Raw genomic sequence first — 21739 nt, forward strand, 5'->3', positions numbered from 1 at the left:
TAAGACAGGTAACAAAAATATTAATTTAATAGGAAGTAATGAATACCATAGGTTCATTATGTGGTTCCCTGGAAGAAAACCCCTTTGAAAAACTATTGAACAAAACTGTTCTTAAAAATTGCACTAGACACAATATAAGAGAACAAGTGGCTTCTTTTATATGCATTTAAAAAAAATGGAAGAAATAAATATTTAATGATACACAAACCCATAGACTGTATGTAACAGATAGTGGCCTAGGAAAGAAAAAGGGTTTTGTTACATTAAGGAATCAAGTGAATGACAATTAGTCTAATGGTTAAAGCTTTAAACCAGTTTACTTTATAGCTGTTCTACAACAATGCTCTTATTTCGTTTTAATATAAAGGACCATAACCAACCTTGGTGAAAGCTAATTGAAGTCAATGGAGTTACAGCAGGGATGAATTTGGTCCAAAGACCTGTTCATCAATATTTTACCTTTGTGGGTATATCTTTATTCTTAGTCGGGATGCCTTTTCTGCAGAGTGCTCATCACCATTAAGAAAGGATTCCTACATAGGATCAATTCCTCCAACCCTTACAAGAGCACAGATCAGAACCATATTGACATCGCCCTATGCTTTCGGCAGAGTTGGTCTTATCAGCTTTCTTTGGACACATTAGAATTGTCCGTATGTTGGCAAAGCTGGAAGTATGTAGTTATATTTAAGACAGAAACAGGTCTATAAGTAGACAAAGAAATCACATGTACATACGCCACTACTTGAAGTGTACTGTAATGAAATACTAGAGAAATAAAGGATAATAAAAGTTACTAATTAACTATGCCTCGGAAAATGTGATAGCTCTGAAATGTAATGTTAAAAACTTTTATTAAAAAGGAGATTGAGGCTGCCCCCCTAGAAACTTTTGGTTTTTTATTTGCCATTGTATAAGTTTATTCTGCACAAGCAAACAAAAGGGGGCAATGTGATTTGGAAAACATTAAAGGCAATGTGATTAAATGCAATTTTTGACATTCTTTCTCCAGCTCCTTAAAAAAAAAAAAAATTATATGCAGCATATATTGACACCATAGCACACTGGCAAACATTGTGAGAGGAAATCAGTGTTCCTGACTGGTCTACAATACAGAGAACTAGGCCAAGCCACAAGAATATGAATAAACCTTCAAGTTCACGTTTCCCCAAGCACAGGCAGAATATGTGCAAAGTTAATAATAAGAAGTAGGTAATTACCAAGATAATGACACTTATTTAACCACAATATCCAAATGATGTAGCTAGAAATATTAATTCAACGTAAGTATCCATAAGCGTAAAATTTCAAAGACACAACGCGAGGAAAGAAATGAAAAGTTGCCCTTATCTTTCACTATCTGGAATCTGAAGGCTTTGCTGGGATAGTAGCTACTGGTCTACCGTCATTTTTATAGTCTACAGAGCAGTCTTTTTCCATTTGTAAAGACTGCTGGCAAATTGGCGCCAATCACTTCTGCCTACTCTTTGAGTCCCCTTTATTTTTAATTATTTTCAAAAATGCCTATATGACACTATGCAGCACCAGTTTGCCTTCTCCTTACCCCCAGATTGACAAGAATAGGGTCGACACATCTACCAGGGAAATACAGTAAAATGACCTCCCCAGCTCCACTGAGAAACTTCAGTTGTTTATTTGAGGTAATGTTTAGTGACCTTTCTACAGGGCCGTCCATAGCCATTCTGGGGCCCTACGCAGCCTCTGGGTGCGTAGGGCTGGCTTGAGGTGCCAGGGGGAACCACCCCCCAGCACTCACTAGCGACGCGGCTGGGGCTGGGTCGCTGCATTTCCCACCGCCAGTGAGTGCAGGCCATGCCCTGCTTCAGTCCTCAGGGGAGTGGGGCGGGGCTGGGGCAGAGAAGGGGTGGGAAGAGGCGGGGCTGGGGCGGAGCAGAGGCCGGGGCCGTGGGGAAGAGAATGGGCGGGGCGAGAGCAGCATGCAGCTGCGCAGGGCACCAGAAAATTTGGGGCAAATTTCCTGGTGCCCTACGCAGCTCGTACTTTGCTTATGGGTAAGGACAGCCCTGCCTTTCTATTTAAAATGAGGGTTTATACTCTGTTCAGCTAATCAAGTAATTTGACAGACTGCTTTTTGTACACTATGATTTAAAGGGACACGGTCAACTTGAAATCTGATCAATTTAAAAATAAAAGATGAGCTAAGAGTAGCACCTGGGGACCTTTCCCTGAATTCCCCAACAAATTTCTGTTGTAAAACACAGTATGATTTTTTTTTAAACAATTGCTTTTCTTTCCATCTTGTTGTGTGAAAGACCCACCAAAACAATAGGGGAAAGAGTAAAAATGAATATTTCACATGGGGCTGTCAGATGGAATGGCTCTAGGGGAGACTGAATAAACTATAATCTTTAGGAAAAATCAATGTGACAAGCTAACCCTAGCAATCAGTTGGTATTTTCAAGGCTCTCTTTGCAATGACAAAGATAGAACCTTTTTTTAAAAAAATGGAAGATGAGATTAGCCTTGATATTTATAGTTTTACTAAATTAGGGCTTGAGCGCTATGCCTGTGGGCTTTGTGAGATCCAAAGGCTGGCTCTGACTGCTATTTGTCACCTGGATCTATGTAAATAGTAACTTAGTAACATCACAAAACCTATATGTTCTGTTATGTCCTATATGGCGGTCGAGTCCTGTTGGGATGTCTCATAATATGAGACTCTGTTTTCCAATGCTGGAAATGGAGGGGTTCTTAGTTGTAAACCCTGACATTTGGAACTTGCTCCCCCGATGGCCTGTCAGAGACTGAGGACTCAATCCTACAAGGTGCTCACTCAGCACTCTGTCACTGATCCAGCAAAGCAGTTATGCATCCGTTCAATATCAAGCACATTAGTAGTACCTTTGATTTCTTCAAAGGGCTGTGGATCAGTCCTATAATCACTGTGTAAGGATACACACAATTGGCTTGTCATGGGTGGAAGTAAACTATTTTGTTTGCCTTTACTACTAAGCTGACCACCAAAAAACAAACAAACAGTTTTCTTTCATGTGGTGACAAAGCAAAACAATGGAGCTGCATTCCACTCATTTTTTGTTAGTCTGAAACATACAATACCCCTGAATCGTATTCAATGTATATATATAGCCTGCAACTGTGAACAGTAGCTAGGAAAAAATTGGCTCAATCACAAAAGAGAACTTTTCCTACAGTCTATCAATTTATACTCAATAGGTATAAAGAAAAGGAGGACTTGAGGCACCTTAGAGACTAACAAATATATTTGAGCTACAGCTCACTTCACTGGATGCATGCATAAGCTGTAGCTCACGAAAGCTTATGCTCAAATAAATTGGTTAGTCTCTAAGGTCCCACAAGTCCTGCTTTTCTTTTTGCGAATACAGACTAACACAGCTGCTACTCTGAAACCTGAACAGGTATAGATATCCTGTAGGTTATCTATATATGATAGATATCCTGTAGGTTCTCGAGCCACTGTATGCCAGGGGTGCAGAGGGAGAAGAATTCTGCCAACCTTACTGGCAATCTGAATCTTTAGCAATCATCTCATAAGGGAAGTCAATGGATGTAGTAGAAAACAGACAAAAATGATCTACTGAAAATTATGAAGGACCAGTTTCACCCAATGAGCTGCATGGCTACAGAGCACTATTTTTATACTGTCGGAGTGATAAGATACCCTTCAATAGCTCTGTTTCCTTATTCTTATTCACCTACATAAAAACAAATAATGAGAGGTCAACTTTTGTTCGAGAAGGGGAAGAGGTCCTTTGTGGAGTTTTGGGGTTCACAGGATGGGAGCGGACACACTAGAAGACAGCATATTTTCCACACCAAGCCCTAACAGGAAACCCAGTGAAAAGTTAATGAAATATCAGTTGGCCTTGACACTGTTGACCCCATACTCCAGGGGGCAGGTTGTAGGGGAAAGAAATCTTATCAGTACAACTCTGTTGGGAGCCTGGGAGTCTCCACGTCAGCCGATGTAGGCCAAGTTGGAGGGCAGCCATGAGGGCAGGCTAGGACAGTGGTCACGGGATTCACTACTTCGTAGTCAAGGGGATCAGGTAGCTCTAAAGCCAGGGCAAAAGCACAGGGCCTAGACATAGATTCCCCTTGCCTCCTTCAGGCCCCATGGGATCTGTACATTAAGGGGCAGAACTCCGTTCATTTCACATGGGTTTGCGGGCAAGTGAGGAAGGGGAAAATGCTGCTCTGCTCTCCCTCCCCTACTGAATGATTTGGGAAAATTCTACTAGGGGAATATCTGAGTTTTCATCCTCCAGACACCTCTCCTGCACATTTTTCATGGGCAGAGGGTGACTGGTTCCATGGAGCCAGGTGACAATAAGAAGGTGTACGTTAAGGTTGAGTGAAGGATTTGGTGATCAAATCCAAATGTGAGCCACAGAAATGGGGTTATTTCTAATCAAAAAGTAGGAACTCCTTTAATCAGATTTGGATTTATTCACCAAACTCTTCCCCCAGGTCTAATTTACATGAAACCCCAGCAAATGACTAAGTAATTTTTTACATGGTGCATTAATCTGTGGAACTCACTGCCACAAAATATTTTATAGGCCAAGAAATTAGATGGATGAAAGGAGTAGACAATTCTATAGATTCTCAAAAAAAAACCCCAAAAAACAAAAACTGCAATAGTATAAAAAAATACAAGGGCTATAACCCACATGTTTCAGGGCATAATCAACCATTAACTACTAGTCCTACATTCAATTCCTAGCAACAAACAAGATGATGGTAATTACACATCTTTGAATATGCATTTAACTACACTTATACATATTTAGATCAGCATAAGATTCACTAGTGGCATATGAGAGGGATATGTTTTGAAAGGTTATAATACTGTCCATTTCTATGGCCCTTTAATTCAAGGATTTCTTATCAATGTTACGTCAATCAAAGAATTTCAGGTGGTTTAAACACTTACGTTATGATAAATATCTAGAGAAATTTACAAGATTATTCTATCTACTACTTTTGAGGCAGTTAAAACAGCTTAATCACTTATGCTATTCTTGGGGCTAAAAGAGATTTAAATTCTTATTTTAGCATAAGAAATCTCCCGCCTCACCCGCCCCCAGCTTTCAGATACACACAAAAACCCTAGGAAGTTAAATGAAAAAACCTGCATTAACTCAATATTGAGAGCACAGAGTTAAAATACCCAGTAGTCAAGTTCCAATAGCAACATGAATTTGACCACGTTGCACATACATAGTATTTTATATTCCCGTTTTTCTGATAAACTATACATTTTGTCATAACATGAATATCACAGATCATACAAGATGTGCAATACAGATGTGTTAGCATTGCCATTGAAATCTTTGCTCATGGTTTCTTGAGAAGATTGTTTGAGTTATGCAACCTTAACATTGCATTAGTACAGTACTTTGCAATTATATCCTTATTTATTTCACATATGTACTAATATTAAGCAGATTTAAAGCAATGCTAATTTGCACTTATATCACACTTTTCCCCATCCATAAGTCTCAAAGCACTTTACAGAAATAGCAGGATGACCTTCCTCCTTTGGGGAAAAAAACAAAACAAAACAAAGGCAAAGAGATCAAAACCCAATATTAGGAGGTGCAGAGCACTTCCTGTGGCATGCTGAATATCCTCAACTACCATTAAAGGAAGTACTCTGCACCTCATGTGATCAGACTAAGGGTAGGATCCACAAAGGAATTTAAGGTTTCAGAGTAGCAGCCATGTTAGTCTGTATCCGCAAAAAGAAAAGGAGTACTTGTGGCACCTTAGAGACTTTTGTGAGCTACACTTTCGATGAAGTGAGCTGTAGCTCACAAAAGCTTATGCTCAAATAAATTTGCTAGTCTCTAAGGTGCCACAAGTACTCCTTTTCTTTTTAAAGGAATTTAAGCATTTCAACAATGAGCATCATATGGGTGCCTAGAAATTCAAAGGAACAACACTGCCATCCACAAAGCCTGAGTTAGGCTCCTATACAATGAATGGAGAGAGATTGGTGGCATCAGAATGTGATCCACCAAAGCTAGGATACTAGGCAGAGAGCCACCTAAGCTTGGCATTTCCTATTAGCTATGACAGGGATGGACATTTATCTCTGCTTAATGATCCACAACCTGGAACATGCTGCCTAAGCCACTTCTCATGGGAATGATTTAGGCATCTGCCTCACACAACACACAAAATGACAGAGGAGTCGCTGCCCACCTTCTGTCTTTTAGCCCATATCACTCACCTGCAATGTGGGAGATCCAAGTTCTGTTACCCTCTCTATGCCAGATGGGAGAGTGGACTTCAGACAGAGGTGTCTTACCGCTCAAAGAGGGGTTCTACCCATTATGGGCTATTCTGGCCCAATGACTGTTCCATTGTGGATAAACAGTCATTCGGTGTGAGAGAAAATGGAAATGACTCTGTAGTCCAGTGATTAGGGCACCCACCTGGGAGGAGGGAGACCCAGAAGCCAGTCCCCATGGTTCAATCACTCTTTCATTATTTATCCACAAGGGAACAGCTTCAATAGGAGAGACTGAGGAAGTACATCAGACTCTCCCATAACTCAGTGGTTAGTGCATCCTCCTGAGAGGTAGGCAGATCTCCTGTTCAAATCTTTTCTCCCTCTCTTGCAGAGAGGGGGGGAATTGAACCTGGGTTTCCCACATCCCATGCAAGTGCTTTAACTACTGGGCTAAAAGTTATGGAGGTGGCCCCTCCACCAGCCACATTTTAAATGGGAGTTATCCTGTAAGTGGCCTCTGCGCATACTCACTGTATAGCCCCCCCCCCATATGCGACTTAAGCAGTCCTAGTTTGTGAATTTCTCTGGGGCTTAGATGGGAGACAGGAATGCCTAAAGTGGGGCAGCAGCGTGCATGCCCAGAGCCTGAAATATAGATGCCTAGGGAACATTTACCTTGAAAACTTAGGCACTGAGCAGGTTTAGGCACCTACAGCATTTGGAGGGAGCTTGGTGGGTCACATTTGAGCCAAACCTGGGACTTAGGTGCTTAAGTCTGGGGTTTAGGTGCCTAAATACCTTTGTGGCTCTGTGTCTAGGTTACTTGCCCAAGGTCATGCAGCAAATGACTGACTCAAATCTCATGATGCTCAGCTCCATGTGCTATGCTTTAAGCTACACATATGCTAAAAATAAGGTGAAATAAAACAGGATTTATAGTTATTAGTTATAATTCTAACTAATACACCCAGCAGCTATATAGAAGGTGGGGCAAGTCCATTAAGATCATAGAGGTAACAAAGATGCAAAGCTAAGCTTGAATGTGAGAGGTACCCAAAATGCAACTCAGAGCATTGCTAATTAGTCACCTAACTTGGAACATGATTCAAAACAGCTGAAGACCTGTGATAGTAATGTCAGGTCTGTAAGGTACTCTTATGCCTAGCCTTAAAAACCTCTCCAGGTTACAAGCTTGAAATGGATGATTCTCCAATAACAAAGATATAAAAACTCCATACCTCGAACAGTGGAAGACACCTGTTTACATCTGTAAAAGGCAGATCCTACAATGAACCCAATATGGGCAGACCCCTATGCCTGTCATGCTGCACTGCAGGATTGGACCCTAAGAGGCCTCTAGGGTTAGGATGATCTTCCTGATATTCCTTTTTCTTAGTTGCATCTTGTTACTCCTAGTTATTGACCGATTAAGCCATTCTAACAGCTTCCTCTCTTTTCCTCAAGATTTGCATCTGATTTTATTTATTTAAATCAAGTGAAAAGAAAACAAATTTGTACCTCTATAGCTCCTTCAGGCAGAGGCTCCCAAAGCACTTTGCAAAGGTGGAAACACGTTACTAGCGCCCCATTTAACAGTGGGGGCAACCGAGGCACAGAGAGTTCAAGTGACAAGCCCAAGGTCACCCAGCGAGCCTGGCACAACCAAGCACAGCACCTCCCTGTCCTATCCTCCCTCCCAACCCCCAATTTCCTGATCTAAGCTCTGTCTCCTAGCATCGGGACTAAACCCAGCCCTCCTAGCGCCCATCAGCTTCCGCTAATCACTACCCCAGACTTCTCCAGCAGTGGTAGATGCAGGCAAGCTGTCCATTACTAGGATCCTTGTTTTGTCTATTGCACAGACAGGTGAGAGCGGTTTGCAGGGGCAGCCAGGAGCGCTCCTGCGGGAGAGGGAGACTGAAGGGAGGGGGCTCCTTGCCGGCCAGGTGCGCTCCTGTTGGGGGAAGGCGCTTAGGTGTGCTGACGTCACAAAGCAGAACAGGTGCCGCCAGAGCCCGAGGCAAAAGAGGGAGGGAAGGCGCGGGCGGGCCTGGCTGGTATTGAGCACGCGCGCCCGCCCGCGAGTCCCGGGGAGAGCGAAGGCGCGCACAGAGCCAGCGAGAGGAGCACCCGAGTGCCGCGCAAAGCGGGGCAAAGCGCAGCTGCAGGGGGAGGTGAGTGGGGCTGTGGTTCAGGGGTGGGGGTGCTCTGAGAGGGCCGCTCTCTTCTCCCGCCCCGCCCCGCGGCGCGGCTCTCTGTGCCTCTGGGAATTGCCGAGGACCGGGGCTGGAAACTTCCCAGTGGGAAGATGGGGGCTGGTGCAACTTGTGCGGGGTGTTCCACGGGCCTTTGGGGCTGGGCTGACAGCCGCCGTTCTGCCCCCCCCCCCTCCTTCCCCCGCCCCCGGGTGCAATGCAGTTGGCTGTGCCTCCAGCAATTACAGTTGTAGAGCGCCGAAGTTCTTAGCCAGCGGGGAAGGGAGGGGGCTGGGCTGGCGAGGAGCGGGGGCTTTGTGAGGGTTGGGGGATGCTCCTGTTCTGGTGAGCCCCCCCCCCCCCCCCATTTTCGGAGGGTAGTGGAATGGCAGCAGCAGCGAAGGAGGTAATGGGAGCGTGGAGCTGGGTTTCTCTCCGGGCCCCTCCAAGCTGTGCTCTCCCTCCCCGTTAAATGCCTTGGGCTGCCTGCGACGCGGCTCCGTGGCCTCCCAAGGGGCGGCTGCAGCGACTTCTTCGGCTTTTGTTTCGCTCTTGGCCGCGCCGGACCTGCAGCCCCGGAGGCTGACTCAGAGCTCAGGCAGCTGGGCTTGCGGTAGGTGATTCTCCCAGCAGGTAGTGATTTTTTTTCTCCTAGTCACTGCCAAGGATTTAGCGAAAAATTGGCCAGATTTCCTGGCGCGGCAGGGGGAGAGGGAGCAAAGGGCTGGCTGCGCCCGGGGCTGCAGCCTGTCCTAGCCGATCGGCTCAGTTCCTCCAGACTGCGTAGCCGAGGCTGTAGCGGGAAGGTAATAGGAGCAGTCGCTGACAAGCACCTGGCGGGCTGTCGCTTTGCTGAGCTACTTGTTGACTTCGCCATGAACTTGAATAACTAGTCTTCGTTACCACGGCGCTGCGGCTAAAGTCGGGCTGTCTCTGGAAGGGAGGCAGTGCCCGGTGGAATCCGTGCATCTCCCATTCCTGCGCTTAGGGGCTTGGTCAGGTGACTATTTTTGTGACAGCCACTGCGGACAGCAATAGCTAGACGTGCTCTCTCGCCCTGGGTCAGGCGACAGTCTCCTCTCCTGCACTCCTAGCTGCAGTCTCCTGCTTTTAGTCCTTGCCATTTAATACAGTGTGTGTGGTCTTCGTATACTACATCCTGCCTCTTGTGTGGGGGAGGAGGGAGAAGATGGACAGGATGACCTCCTGAGCTCCTTTCCAGCCCTATATTTTTATGGTTCTATATTACTGTGAGAGGTAAATGTATGGGGATATTGGTTTGACTGTAGTTCCCAAGGCAACCTGCTTTTGATGCAGATTATATTGCATGAAGCAACACAATGGTGGTTATGCTTGTCATTAACGCATATAAAGGTATGTAAAAAAAAGTAACCCATTTTTTGGCAGGTGTTAGAGTTTAAGGGATCTACAAACTGAGCTGCTGTTCTGGTTGAACTGGATAAAATAACTTTAATGGGACACTTTCGTCTTGAAATCTAGGCAGTTTCAAAATGAGTTCAAAGTAATCTAGGTATTACTCTTGCTTACGAATCCCTTCGCTGATTCTTATTATCTTAAATCCACATTTTTTTCTGTTTTTGAAATATTTTTTCTTTGTGGGAAAAGAACCCCAGACAAAATTTTATATAGTGAAATATGAAGCTGTGTATATATACAAAATGCTGTCACATACATTAACATGTGGGGGGAATACATTTTTCTCATCTTAAACAAATCTTGGGTGTTAATTGTAAAAGGAAATAAAATACTCAGACAAGTGATTTTCTTTTTTGTTGTTGTCCCATTGATGTCCTTTCATTTAGTTTTGTATAGCTTTGTGCTGACAGAATAAGGGAGTTAGCAGTGATGAACCAGAAGTCATCTGCTCCTTGCTCCAGGGATTTACTTCCATTTTGTGTCCCTATATTACTGTATAAATGACCTTAGCCTTGATCCTGGAGGGCCCATCTACTTTCTCACTGTAACGAGTCTAGCAGTTCAAGACTCTGTCTACTTGGAGACTTTAAAAGTTGTGGCTTTCATGTGACTGAGCTAATACCATCAAAATCTTAATTGAAGACCTCAAGTTTAACGTCAACTATGCTTTCAGAAATTGTCAAGTGCTTTGTCTAGTAACCTTTGTCTACTACCTACTCCCCATATAATTAAAAATACTATATTGAGAATAAATACCTCCCTTGTACATTTTTGTGACCCGCCACATAAAACATCTTCCAAACAAATAGTAAGAATTTTACTGTATTTTAAAACCAGTACCCTCTTTACAGAGCAGATTGATGCATTTCCCATCTACTCCCACCCTCCCACTTCCCCCCCAGGATCGGGTAGAGTTGTGTACTAAAGTCCTCTTTGGAGGACTAAAATCAGTGTTGACATTTGGAACATGTAGTTAAAGTAGCACACTACGGTGAGCATCTCCAATTAAAGTGGAAGTTAAAAATGTTAAAATAATGGTGACATTTTAAACTACTAGTAATTGCTAGCACCCACCTTGACCAATTTAGTGTAGTAATAAGAGCTATAGCATTCTTGTCAAATTTTTTGAAAATATTTTGAATGTTTACACCTCCTTTTGTTTCTATTTATACAACACAGAGTTGACAAAGAGAAGAGCGCTAAAGTTTGAAAAGGGCATTGAGCTCAAATTTGACACCATTGTTCTAAGGCCAAGCAGGGATTGTGGGTTTAAAAAAAAAAAATCAAGTTCACCATCAAACTGAAGAACCAAAGGTGCTCTGAAAATACTTGTTAAGGAAAGCTGCTTTAATTTAATAAGTGTGCATGATAAAGTGTGCTATTGGGACAAAGATGATGAAATTCCTTCATAACTTGCTTCACAGTACAGGCTCATAAAGTACCACTGGGTAAAATATTTCTAGGGTTCATTCATAAAGGTTTTTCAAGATCGGGTTAGGCTGTCACAGGTGTTTAATGACAAAATTCAAGTTTTTACCTGCCTTAAGTAATGATGGTACTTTCCTCTCCAATGTATCAAGGGTTTGGCTATGCTAGTCTGACACTTACTTTGTTTTAGAATAGTAATATTATTGAAGGAAGAAAAAGCCCTGAGTTTAAAAAATTGGTGAACACTTAGGCTATATTGTATAGCATGATGATTTTGGTGAGCTGAGTTATTGATGTACAGTAGTTGCTTCCAAATTCCTTATGGGAAAAACTCGTCATGCTGTTAATGGACTAGCATTTATGTGAGCAGGAAGCCTTTGAGAGTGCTGACTAAATCCTCAAGAATTTAAAATCAGTTAATGACACATATGGATGCAGTTAATGAGTCTGGATTACAAATATGAGCTGACTTTATTTACTGCCTTTTCTTGATTGTGAAATATAGTATGTCCTAAATGTCCTTTTTCTATATTGCAAGTGATAAATTGTAGGGGCTGGCTCACCACAGATTCTGTTGAGATCTAATAAAAGCTGTTTAACTCCAACTGTGATCTCTTAGAGTAAAAAGTTGAACATTAATCTTAGTCTTGCTTTACAATCTTCATTGTACCAAACATATAGGAAGAATAAACAAAATGTGAAGGATGTGGTTTAATTAAGCCACAACTTCATTTACTTGTCTGGGAACTATCTGGCAATAACTTGTCCATTCAGATCCTCATTCCTTCCTTGCTCAGTACTACCTCTTTGCTCTTGTCATCGAGGCATCCGTTTTGAGCCTGCTTGCCCTGCCCAGATTTCTCTGTTACATCAGTGTGGCATGAAGAATGGTCTGAGGTCAGAAATAGTCTCTTATAAACTGACCTAATCATGCGTGTACCCAGCTCTGATTTGCCATGCCCTTCTGAATTGATTCTTGAATGGGTTAGGGTCAGTAGCTCCCCACCCTGCTCTGGTGCAGCCTTTCAGAGTTTACAGTTGCCCCTGGGAGAAGGCCCTGATTGTCATAAAATTCTAAATTGTCTTCACCCAGGTGCACTAGAATCCTGTCCAGTGGCTACTTCCTGGATGTCTGAGTGCAAGAGGCATCAGCTGGTCCCAGAGCAGCTCCTTTTTTCATGCCAACTCAAAATCTTCTTGCCTGTGAACTTACAGGTGAACTAGCAGCCCACCAGTGGACCCAGTGCACAAATCATATCTGCAGATACATGCATCAGTTCGTGTGACCCACTCCTTTACGCTTGAAAATTGAATAGATATTAAAATTAGCCATTCATGCCGTTGAACTCGGATTACCCACTGGAAGCCTCACATACGTTCTGTACTCCATCTGAATTCCAATGCCCAATTGTCTGCATCCCTCGTGCAACGCCAAACCTGAACAAAGGGGACCTAAATTCATTAGCCAGGATTGGTCACATTATTAAGCCTCCTTGATTGCCACACAATAGTATTTTTGTGAGGTAACTCCTTAAGCCCTTAATGCCCTGACTGGCAAATCCCTGCCTCACCACCCCCTTGTAGCACTATGGACTCACCTTGTCCTCTCTGATTTATTTTTTACGTCTACAAAGTCAAGATGATGGCTCACCATCCTAAGAGTCCCTAAACTCCAAAAGCCTACCTGAAGTATCCCTTGCTGACCCAGGCACTAGTTCACTGGCTCTAAATGCTCAAAAAAATGGCATCAGGAATGTGGCCTTGAACAAGGCTGCCTCTTGGTTGCACTGGCATATCTGGTGGAAAACCTGTGCCAGATATCTAAGAATCTGAATAATGAATTGTTGGGGATTTTCTCTTGGCCCTCTATCTCAAGACCACTCCTCTAACATCCTAACTAAACGTGCTGCAAGGATAGAGTAACCTTTTATCCAGCTACAGATGATGCCTGGTAAGTGTCCAGATATGGCTGGCACCAGAAGAACTGTTTTAGCTCGAAAGCTTGTCTCTCTCGCCAACAGAAGTTGGTCCAATAAAAGATATTACCTCAACCACCTTCTCTCTCATCCAATAGCAGTCATACTCCAAGTTTCCAAAGGGCCAGTGGCATCTGTTTTGTGTTCCTTGTTGGCTCCTGGAGTCAAGTCTCCGTCTGTTCTGTCCATCTGAAATTGAGACACAACATTGACTATTCCATTATTACGAGTAAACCAGAAGTTATTTATTGAATGCTGCAGGACAAGTGCCCTTGCAAATCTCATCACGCTGAGTGATCTGGAGGACTGTTGATCAATAACATGTGTCGCTTCTGCGTTGTCACTCCAGAAACACTTTGGTTTGTAAACTCCTTCTCCCAAATAGTCACTGCAACTAAAATGGGAAAGAATTCCAGGAATTTACTATCTCCTTTTGCATTTAGTCAGTAAGCCATTTCTGAGCACACCACCTGCCTTGGTTTAAAAAAAAATTACCCTGATGCATCAGAGCCAATTTTTAGGTCTGCCTCTAGCATAGCATCCATTCCTCTCTCTGAAAGGCAACTCCATTAAAGTGATTTAGGAACTGTTCCCATATCCATAAATCTTCCAATTGTTTACTCACTCTTATGAAAATAATTGGGCCTCAGTACCCTAGCAGTAGCAGCTGACAGCCAAGCAGAAAGTGCTCATCCTGGGGCCACGACTTTATATGCAAAATTAGGATGACCAATAATAGTCTGCACTTCATGTAGTACAACCTTATTGACTGCCCTTACCCCCCGATCAATCCTAAAAGTTCTGTGAACTTATTTCTGGAGTATCCAGAGATCCCAACTTGGCTATTTAACTCAATTCTTAAGTAAGTGACCTTAGAGAAGAGCCTCTCTGTCTGTTTTTAGTTCTGCTAGTGATGCTCCCAACCTACCCACCGCAGTCTGGAGTGAGGCCAGCAGATACACACTCATGCTCTATTAGAAATGGCAGGATATAAAGATACCCTCTCTCAGGCCCACAGGGGGCCAGTGGCTTACCTGCGCCCTTCTGATCAATGCCTAGCTCAAGTGTTGTCACTTTCCAACCCAAAAGAGGAGGAACACTTAAAAGAGCTATGACCCTCTCCTTGACCAGACAAAGCCTGCCAGCTTTCGGAGTTGGAGGGGGTCACATTATGAACATTGGACTTAAATTTAGGTTTATATTGCATATAAGATTATGCTCACTCATTTTAAAGAGTATTACACAACTTTCAAGTAAATTGTAGATAGGGTTGCTTTAAAACTCTTGGTTTTGTTTGAAAATAAGATGAAGCAGATAAACCTGCAGCTACAATTCAGTGCAGTGCTTTCACCAGTTACATGCTATCCAGCATATGAAGAGTCTACAGTTCATAAATACCCAGTGAACAAATTTGAACTCCAACTAAAAATGGCATACAAAATAGTGGCTGCTGGGCATCATTGTTAAATAACAGCAGAGTATTACTCTTCATTTTTTGGGAGCTCAGATTGAGTGTATGGTGGAACAGTATAAAGAAACGTTCTTGCCGTACAAATAAATGGCTCACATTGTTCTTGGATGCCCAGCTTTACTTTTTCCCCCTTTTATTCCACTTCGATTACAGGTCAGAAGAACAAATCTACCTCCCCGCTTTTGAGGTACCGATTTCAGCCGTAAGCATAGACCTGTAGTATTTCCAACCCAAAGTGTTATGTAAGTCAGGGCCCCCAAATTCATGAGTGAAGAAAAAATCCTAGGCTTTTAATTGCCTTCTTAGCTTTAGGGTACATGGTTTCAAACTTCTCTGCAACCATGAGGGCTAGAAACATTTTTATGAAAGCAGAGATTCTCATGTAGTCACATGACTCCAAGGGCTGGGGCCTTCAGTAACAAAGTACTGTGAGACACATGATAAAATAACCAGGGTTGGCAAACTAGATCTGTCTAGTTGAATGCACAGTAGCTGTTTGATCTAAGCATTATGAAAATACTTACTGTAAAAATTAGAAATGAAGGTTATGGAATCTAACCTATCCATCCAGTAAATATTGGATAACAGCAACTATAAAGCTGACGGCATAGCACGTTCCTCTTTCGGGTAGGTGATGAGGATGCAAGTTTCATAGTATGAGCACAGACTCCAAATGCCATGTGATTAAGTAGGAGGTCTCATAAGTCCCTAATGATGTTCACTTCCTTCTATAATATATCATGGTTAAGGCCTTGCTTGAATTGTGGAATGATTGTCAAATAATTATGGCTGAGTTGCGGAGAAGACCTAGAAAATCCCAGAAAAGAAGTAATGGGCCTTTATTAATTGTGGTAATTTGGGAAAGCCAGAGAAGACCTGTTTGTTTAAGAAAAATTTGCTGGAACAATATAAACACTCAGTATTATGTTATGCCTGCTAGTAGTTTGTAACCAGATATTTTGCTGCAACTCTATTACAGTCATTAATGCCCAGGGCTCACAGTGGAAGCCCTATCATACCCAGACAGGGGGAGCCTGAGCCACTCTCTGCTCAGGTAAATGGGGTTGTACTGTGTACTAAAGGGGGGGAAAGTGTGTTGCAAACCACAATTTTTCATATATTTTGAGGACAGGGCAAAGTAAGCTAACTAAACTCAAAATTGCTGTGGAAGCCTAGTATTGTGGGATCCGCAATTTCTGCAATATCACAAATTAAGCAGGGCCTTAATCATGGTCACTATGGTAACTGTAAGGCCAAGAACTTTGCAAGTTCAACTTAACTGTACAGGTCTAAAAAAAATCACTTGAAAAGTTACTGGAATTGCCAGGTTTATGGCACAAAGAGGAACTTTTTTTGATCTAGCAACAAATACAGCTAAATGTGTTCACTGGAGGTGCAATGATACAGTCTTAAAGTACCTTTGAAAATTTCAAGCTGTAAGTTCATAATCAAGTTTAAAGTAGTAGAAGAACCAACAGAATATTGCACAAAGCATTACTGTATATGGAACACTATAAATGGAGTTTACCTTTCACCATATGTTGAGGTAAGTGTCTCAACATTACTTTAACTAATATAGTATAATGCAAAAAGTCAGAGGTAATTAAACAAAACTGTCTAGAGAAGTTGTCTGCCACATGCCTCACAACAGAGAAATTCATCTAGTTCTTCTGAAATTGTGGTACCGAAGTAACTTGACTGTTCAAAATTTTTCTGAAGCAAACTTAATATGGAGTACCAATGAAAATTTCCTTAACTTAATTGCATCTTTATTGGGCAAAATTACATACCAAGTGCACATTAGAATGGCTATGCTGCAACTCTGGAAGTAGCTTTGCAACTCAGTTACGTTAGTTTGAAATAATTTATGTATCGTATAAACTGTTATGGCAATTGTTCAACCTCTTTAAATCTATAAAATTCAAAACTTCATAATTCTAATGCCTGACCTACAGAACAGGAAAACTGTTTTTACCACTTCATAGCCTTAAGACCTTTGTTTCTCACTGTTTAGTATTGCTTGATGCAAACAAAAAGGTAAATTAAACAGCAAGAAAGTTGCCAATTGAAGACCATTGACAGAACTTCTAATAGCTAAGTTTGCTAGATGCTGAAAGTCGATGCTAGCTAAACAAAACTGCTGTACTACAGAGTCTTCAGAACTTTGTAAGATTTGATGCAAAGCTCTCAAAGTTTATTTGAAATAACTCCTTCACTGTTCAGGAAAATATGAGGTTGTCATAGGAATAAGTACCAAGGATAGCCTGGTGTGTCACTTTGAGTAGATATGTTGAAAGTTATTGGTTAGGGCACAAGCATTTTCAGAGATCGTGGAGGACATTATTTAATAATTGGTTCAGTAAGTTACCTAAATGGCGGTAAGTCTAGGATCATCTTAATTTTTCCATTACTCAAAACTTCTCATGGAAATGAGTGTCCAGCTGACAAGAATCAATCAATTTTTAGTTTAACTGGATTATTCTAGCAAGATTTGTCTTAAGCATGGAAATGATACAATGACGTCTCTTCTGAAGGGCCCTTAGTTTACTTGAACTGGTGGAATGAAGAAAATACATTTAAACATATTCATGAAACTGGACTCATGGTTCAGTTTGGTTGTAGGTGTTCAATTTAGTTTCTCCACTTCAGACACTTTCTGGTAACTTATGTGGAGGCACTGTTTAGGCAAATATATGCTTTTGTACATAAACACACAGGTATTTTTTCCCAAAAACTGTTTTTACCACTTGGCTTTAACAAGCAAAACAAAATCAAATTAGGTAACAGCAATATTGATCAATGGCACTAATTATGATTTTAGCAGTCAGGTTAGTGTCCATCTTTTCCATGGTTTTCCTAGTTCCAAAAAGTTGCCCAAAGGTTTAAATACTGGTGTACTTTCTATTGCTAAAAGAACCTTCTCTTCCATCCAACCGTAAAAAAACCCCATTGCTTTGGCACATTCTTTCACTATTTTATTCTCCTTGCTCTGAGATGAGTAGAGTTACTGTAATTTCTCCTTTAGCTAGAGAGATAATAGTTGATGTTGAGTGACCATCTTTATTTCAGCTATGGTTCCTTAAGTGCACTTAAGGTGTTTAGATGTTGCTTGTGATTATTAGAACTGGGAGCACTGGCTGTTGGGAGTCTGAAAGGACAGGAAACAGGAAAGGGGGGGGAGGAGTTGAGAGGCTGGGAGAAAGCTACAGAGGGTGCAGCAGCAGCTTGGTAAAGAGGTTTCCACTTTGAAAATAAAGTCCTGTTGAAGCTTGTTAGTACCTTGCCTGGTTGCTACAACATTTTGGCAATGAGGATGGATCTTCTGCCTCTGAACCCACCTGCACCCTTTCTGCAGAGCCCAGGTGAGCCTCCAATTGCTTTTACTACCTGGATCCATATGTTTGAGACTTACCAGCTTGCAATCAGTGCTATAGAGATTTCTGAAGTAAGAAAGCATGCTCTGCTTATCCACTGCCTTGGAGCAGAAGGGCAACATATATTTTATACTTTTTCCCTTGCAGATGATAAATATGAGACTGCACTCACTGCATTAAAGATTTTTTTTGTGCCAGAAGTGAATGTAGTAGCTAATCGCTACAGATTTCGCCAGTGTGAGCAGAAACCAGGGGAAACTATAATGCAGTATATTGCTTCCCTGAGGAGTCTGATTGTAATTTGTGACTTTGGGAATATGGCAGATGAGATGATTAGAGACTAGCTCATTGAGAAAACAACCATGCTTCATGTAAGAGAACACTCGCTTCTAGAATCACCACTTACACTAGAAAAAGCAGTAACCATTGCTACTCAGATTGAGTCAGCTACAGCTGAAGCCAAAATAATGAGCATGGATACAGGAGGCACAGTCCAGGCTGTGACTCCTTTGCAGAAAAGTTCACTACCACTGCAGACACACAACTGCAAGAGGAAAACTTATGAAAAACCACTGAATCAGCAAATTCAAATACAGTAAAATCATGTTTTGTCTGTGGATCCTCACAACATCTTGCAAGCTACACAGGAAGTCCAGCAAAAGTAGCTCAGTGCAATCATTGTAAAAAGATTGGACATTCTGCTAAAGTATGTCACAGCAGCCAGTTCAATCAACCAGTGCATGCAGTTACAATACCAGATGTTACTGTGCTGAGTGGACAAAATCACTACTGCACATATTCCAGAACAGATAAAGTGCACTGTAAATGTTTCCGCCATACCCTCAGGCAAACCACACTCTATTCAGCTAATGTTGGACACTGGCTCAGCGGTATCTATACTACCTGATTCCATCTATCTGCATTACTTTAAAGATGTGCCTCTTACTGAACCCAAACTTCACTTGGTGTGCTATTTGAAAAACCATATTCCAGTACATGGCTGCCTGCCAGTAATAGTTACTTTTGGTGATTGCTGTCTAACTGCAGAGTTCTACATTGTCCACAAAGGCACTCCTATCCTTGGCAGAGATTTATTGGCTGCTTTAAATCTCAGGGTAGTTAATGGACGAATTGATCTTCCTCAGCAAAGCACTCTTGCAGTACACACACCAGTTTCAGCTGGGACCCAACACCAGGTTGAGGAGAAACTCGGCTGTGCTTATGGGTTTCCGCATAAAGTTAAAATGCGGAATAATGTGGTGCCTGTACGACAAGTTACAGCGCTTAACATTTTCAGTCAGGGAAGCTGTTTCAGAGGAACTTAGAAAACTTGTTCAAAAGGACATTTTTGAAGAGATCGACTCCTCGGAATGGGTTTCACCTATAGCAGTGACGCAGAAGAAGGGTGGAGACATTCACCTTTGTGTGGACTTAAGGGAGCTAAATAAAGCTATTGTGATGGACAGCCATCCTCTTCCTCACATAGAAGAAGTATTTGCAGAACTCCCTGGAGCAAAGATGTTTTCTACGCTTGATTTGCAGAGCGCATACCACCAGGTCATGTTGCATGAAGATAGCAGAGACCTTGGAGCATTTATTACACATGAGGGACATTTCGTTTTAAACATGTTCCATAAGGTCTCGCATCTGCCCCAGTGCCTTTCAAAAAATGTCATTGATTCTGGACACTCAACATGGAGTTCATTGCTATCTGGATGATATCGTGTTTGGAAATACTTCTGAGGAGCATGACAATAACCTGCAGTCTGTACTAAAGTGCATCAGCACAGCAGGCCTCCAGCTCAATAGGTCCAAATGCAAATTTAGACAAACTGAACTCTCCTTTCTGGGGCATACAATTTCACAGGCTGGACTAAAACCTGATCCAGATCATATCCTGGCAATTTCAAATGCTAGGAAACGCAAGCTCTGTCAGTGTAGCATTGACTGCTTTCCCAACATCATTAAGAAATTTGACTACACTGATACTCCAGTGTCTCCGTTCTTGCCATTCTAGTCTAATATATTTTTTCTAGTTCTGAGAGAGTTCATTGACTTATTGATGCTTGATTTTTTTTTAAACATTAACTCATTTTCAAGTTACTGCAATCTTTGGACTATGGTACCAACTGCCATCAACAAATTGCAAATATTGGCTTTTGCACTGTCTCACTTCATATAGACTCAAATAGCTCATTCTAAAACGGTGGTTCTCACACTTTTGTATTGGTGACCACTTACACACAGCAAGCCCCTGAGTGCGACTCCCCCCTTTATAAATTAAAAACACTTTTTAAATATATTTAACAGTATTATAAGTGCTGGAGGTGAAGCGGGATTTAGGGGTGGAAGCTGACAGCTCATGGACCCCCCCACACTTAATAACCTCGTGACCTTCTGAGGAGTTTGAGACCACCGGTTTTGAAACCACCAGTTTGAGAACCCCTGTTCTAAAAACACTAGCTGTATAATGTCCTCTTAGGCTTGGAAGTATATCAGCATGTACAGCTGTAGTCCAGTATGGCTCGATAAATGGTTTTACAAGGAAAGAAAATCATGTAGACTTGATACTGCTATTGTACTGTTTATGAAGGTTGTAATATAAAGCAACCCAAATCAAAAAAAACCTCAGATTAAGGTATTACTATCTGAACTGTATAATTATGAATGAGTGAGCTCATTAAAGGATGCCCATATAATTAGGGAAGCCTACATTGTAGGTGCTGTTACATTATCATTCCCTTTTTGTTCTGTATTTACAATGGTGTAGTAGCTACTGTTGTTGAAACCATTATATTTCAGATGTGATCGAGATGCTTTGAGGCCCTCTGGATGACAGTATGCATCCGATGAAGTGAGCTGTAGCTCATGAAGGCTTATGCTCAAATAAATTGGTTAGTCTCTAAGGTACCACAAGTCCTCCTTTTCTTTTTTCTCTTGAGACTATTAGCTGAGACTCCCAACAATAGAACGACATGACTCAGCCTGGCTTCCAATAGTAATCATGATGGAAGAGCCCTTTGTTTTACTTAAGACTCATTCTCCTCCCCTTCCCCCACAAGATCCAGATCCCTCTGCCATGCTTGATCTGACCTTAATATTTCACCAACAAAGAAGGTGGGATGCAGCCTTTCAGATGCAATTCTTGTGCTAACAAAGAGGCTGTAAAAAGAAGGAAGCAGGAGACTACTTGAAGTGAAGTCAGGAAGCTGTTGGGAGGATGTATGAAATAACTGATGTTCAGTGATCCCTCAACAAAATCTATATTGAACCTTTTGGATTTGCCAGCTGCTTTCAGTACCACAGACTGGCAAATTTATGTTGTCTAGTTGAAGAGGTTTCAGAGTAGCAGCTGTGTTAGTCTGTATTCGCAAAAAGAAAAGGAGTACTTGTAGCACCTTAGAGACTAACCAATTTATTTGAGCATAAGCTTTCGTCAGCTACAGCTCACTTCATTGGATGCAAAAGAGGGTAATCTTTTTGAATGGCACTGCTCTTTTGTGAGGTTGCAAGGAATAGCTTTTAGTGTTTGCTCTGATACTGAGAACACCTCATGGAGAAGTACTGCAAGCTTCCCTCTTGTCTTGTCTCCTGTT

General features: G+C 41.9%; 1 protein-coding gene across 3 annotated transcripts in view; it reads left to right on the forward strand.

Annotated features, from left to right (window-relative positions):
- Positions 1–8301: 8301 nt before the first annotated feature.
- The window catches only part of MTUS1 (microtubule associated scaffold protein 1), a 198962-nt gene continuing 185524 nt past the window's right edge, over positions 8302–21739 (forward strand). The window contains exon 1 of one of the 3 annotated variants that reach the window (XM_048848138.2): positions 8302–8436. The gene's annotated coding sequence lies outside the window, so the exon portion shown is untranslated. Of the gene's footprint in view, positions 8437–8829; positions 9071–21739 lie in introns of those variants that run through there. The other 2 variants (XM_075127881.1, XM_048848137.2) reach the window with 2 other exon arrangements.

The sequence above is a fragment of the Caretta caretta genome, chromosome 4 (assembly GCF_965140235.1).
Source record: "Caretta caretta isolate rCarCar2 chromosome 4, rCarCar1.hap1, whole genome shotgun sequence".
Lineage (NCBI taxonomy): Eukaryota > Metazoa > Chordata > Testudines > Cheloniidae > Caretta > Caretta caretta.